The 3,901-nt window shown below is 45.0% G+C and overlaps 1 non-coding gene across 1 annotated transcript; it reads left to right on the top strand.

Moving 5' to 3' along the window:
* The first annotated feature begins 3,554 nt into the window (after positions 1–3,554).
* Positions 3,555–3,673, top strand: LOC138706854 (5S ribosomal RNA). The gene has a single exon (XR_011334101.1). It is a non-coding gene; the product is annotated as a 5S ribosomal RNA (ribosomal RNA).
* Positions 3,674–3,901: the final 228 nt, after the last annotated feature.

Below are 3,901 nucleotides of genomic sequence, written 5' to 3'. Positions count from 1 at the left end.
CGTTGGTCCGTAGCTATTTCTTATTCTTGTGATCCTAGTGTGTTCTAAGTTGATGTTTGTCATAGCAGCTGATACTGTTTCTGTATCTATTTCCGGGGAGATTCCAGTAGCAACTAGATTGGTTTCTTTGGTGTAAAATTGAGCACTCTCCGTATTTCTGTTCTGTCTGTTAATTTTAATTGCATATTCTGCGTTGGGTCCGAAAGTGTTGGGTGGGTAGGAGGAGATGAATTTATCTAAGTGCTCTTGGTTTTCGAAAATAAGAGTTGTTGAACTGAATTTTTGCGACCAGGTTTGTCGAGGTGGTGTGATTTGAATTTTTAGGCAATTTTGATATATGATGGTGGGGTTGTTTTTGTGTAGGTCTTGGTTATTGATACGCATAGCTACGCGTGAGTCAATTTGAGTTGCGGCAGGCGGTGGTTGCGTTTGTGATATTCGAATGTCTTTGCCAGGTGTGGTATTATTATTTGCATTTGATGTGGAAGGTAGTGGCGTGATTTGATTGGGGGCAAAATTAGGATTCGTTTGGATTGGTGACACGGGGGATTGTAGGTCTTGGTGTACTGTGGTGCTTTGAGAGGGAAGTGGCAGAGACGATATCAGATTTTCTAGTCTGTATCGTAGTTCTCTGTTATTTGTTTTGAGTGGAGTTTTTGCGGTAGGGGCAGATATTTCTTTGGTAGCTGCATTTGGTTTGTATTGTCTTTGAGCGGGTTGTGAGAGCCAAGGAGCTTGCAATTTCGCTTGCTCCGGAATCATGTACTGAGTTTTATCACTAGGCCCAAGAATTGAGGGTGGAATGTACTGTGTAAATTTTGAGAGGTGAGCTCGGGTATGGAAATTTATAATAAGCAGGTGTTCATGGTGTTTGTACCAGCGAACATGGACACGAATTTGGTTTAGAACTTTTTTGAGTTCTGAGGCACTATAATTATATATTATAAGGGTTGTGTTCGCCTCTGATTCTGTGAAAGCGTCAGGCGGTGACTGCTGGTGTATTAGACCGGGAAAAGGATTGTCAGAGGATGGAGTATTTACTGACAAATCCTCAGCGGAGTGAGAGCGGTTTTTTGAGGTGTTGTGACTGCCCTTACCTTTGTATGCTGGTTGTGTTGCTCTGCTTTCAGGGTTGTTGTTATTCATGGTGGCTCCTCCTTTTGATTTGTGTTGGAGTTATGATGCACTATTTGGTTGAAGATGTAATACGTAGCACTAAACACTGTAATTGACACTGCGGCATTTGAGGTATATATTGGAGAAAGAGATAGGAATTAAACTAAGTCCAGAAATGAAAAGACAAAGGAAAATATTTGGAGTGTAAAGTTTCGTTGACACTATTTAGTTGGTTCACTCACTGCACGTTAGATTGTTTTGTACTATGAGCACACAGAGCACTGTTTAGTTTTCACTAGCAGAGTGAGTGAAACATGTCTGCAAGCATAGTAAATGTTTTGCACTCGAATACACTTGACGTGATATAAGATTTAATACACGCCCAAATTGTCAGTCACTCGGTATGCTACACTGTGTTGGCTTCTCTCTAACTGGAACAATATTTGTAGAAAGGTGCGCTACAACTAGATGGAAATTTCCGCAGTAACGTCCTATCGTTAAGCGGAGAGAACTGTATATCTGGATCGATTAACTAGTGGTCCGTACACTAGCACCACACTAGAGATGTTGACAATTGGAGAGTTCACTCGAGGCAATGGCACAAAAACACACAGTCTTGAGGGTTTAGTCACTTGCGTACGGCTTCTCTCGCACTATTGATCACTACTCAGTGGCCACACTGTAGAGGTTCCTTCGTAGCTACATCTTTACGGAAGAGTACACACACACGAACACTGAATAGACCTACCCACTGTTTCGGTTCTCACTGGAAAGAAAACACGCAACTAAAGGGTTTCTCTCTGAAGTATACAAATACGCCTCAGGCGTGTTCTCGTACGGTCCGCGCCCGGTATTATAAGCAAAAACGGTGGCCTTCACTTTTCGCCTCGGGCGTGTTCCCGTACGGTCCGCACCCGATGCACAGTACGATGCGGAGCGCGGCCACTTGCGATGCAACTCTGACGAACGATGATCTCTCAATCCATGCAGGGCCCGACCGAAACGAATGAATCGATCATGCCATGCAGGGCCCGACGGTAACCTTCACTTTTACGCCAACGTCAATAATCGACAGCGGACCAATCGTAAAGTCACAAACGTTTGCGCTGTTTCTATTGGCTCGCACTGGGAAGGCAGTACGGCATTGTCCCTGCGACTTAAATATTTTTCTCCCTCCGGGCTCATCATCAGACGAGCACCATGCCCCCCAAAGCTTCCGGAAAGGCTGCCAAGAAGGCCGGCAAGGCCCAGAAGAATATTTCGAAGGGCGATAAGAAGAAGAAGCGCAAGAGGAAGGAGAGCTACGCCATTTACATCTACAAGGTTCTGAAACAAGTTCACCCAGACACGGGAATCAGTTCAAAGGCTATGAGCATCATGAACAGCTTCGTTAACGACATCTTCGAGCGCATCGCCGCGGAAGCTTCGCGGCTCGCGCATTACAACAAGCGGTCGACCATCACCAGTCGGGAGATCCAGACAGCCGTCCGTCTCCTGCTACCCGGTGAGCTGGCCAAGCACGCCGTCAGTGAAGGGACCAAGGCCGTCACAAAATACACTAGTTCCAAGTAAGCGGGAGTGCTTGCTAGGGAATCAGCAACCGGCCCTTTTAAGGGCCACAAGTTATTCATAACAGAGTAGATGAATGAAGAACAACAGCGTTTCCCACCGAGTGAAAATTTAAATAATCACCCCGATAACACTTCTAGGATAGATAATACATTATAGGCAGTCCATGGGAGACTTGGATCCACGAGGCAAATTCGTTTCCTTAATAGTTTCGTACGACTTATATGAGAGCGCGGTGTCATTCCTACTCACTTGGCAGCATTAATTGGGAAAACAACTTAGAAGGTAACTTGTCGACCGCGGTCATAATCCTTCCGCAGGCCACTACTGAGAATCTGTGGACATACGGGTAATCTATCTTTATTGAAACTCGGGTTCATAACATACGACTGATACTTTATATATCTGTCACGTAATCCATCAAGAGACAAATGTCCCCCCCCCCCCTAGTCAGTAGCGAGCTTCAGTCCATTCGTAGTAGCCGCCGGTGCAAGAAGTGAATTGAAGTTTGTGTGAAGTTCCGTAGTATGGCATGAAAATGATGTCGAAAATCCGACTACAGTTCCACAACCATGTGGTTGAAAGGAGGCTCCGCTGTTGAACAACAATCCACCTGTGGCTTAACTTAGAATGCCGACTAGCTGTTTTATTAATCCCGTGTCAATCCAGCAGTGTGTGACGTTGAAACGTAACCAAACTGCCGTTGATAGATAGATTTATCATCTATCCCAATGACATCCAACGAGCTTGGTAATTTAGGTACAGAGTCTAAGCAGGCAGTTTACGTGTGTGTGTGAGCGAGTGCAGGTTTTATCGAGTGCACCCCAATCCCATCGTCCTCAAGTGCCTACAGATTACGCAGTTTCATCGGCAACGGCCATACCATGTTGAAAATACCGGTTCTCGTCCGATCACCGAAGTCAAGCAACATTGGGCGTGGTCAGTACTTGGATGGGTGACCGCTTGGGAACACCACGTGCCGTTGGCGATTTTTTTTTTTACGTCACTATTTCCAGCGTGTTCTAATAAGACTTATGGGATATTATGTTCCCTTCCCTATTCCAGCTATAGCTTGGATGATGACGCCGCTGCATAATTGTAGAGTAATTGATAATTCTTAAGTACTTGCAGCTCCGTATTGAAACTTATGACTGGTAGCATATTCATATGAGACGGTTCACTTCTCTGCGTTTTCTCGAAGAAGGGAATATGTATT

This window comes from Periplaneta americana, chromosome 9 (assembly GCF_040183065.1).
Source record: "Periplaneta americana isolate PAMFEO1 chromosome 9, P.americana_PAMFEO1_priV1, whole genome shotgun sequence".
Classification (NCBI taxonomy): domain Eukaryota; kingdom Metazoa; phylum Arthropoda; class Insecta; order Blattodea; family Blattidae; genus Periplaneta; species Periplaneta americana.
This window is presented reverse-complemented; position numbering and strand designations above follow the sequence as displayed.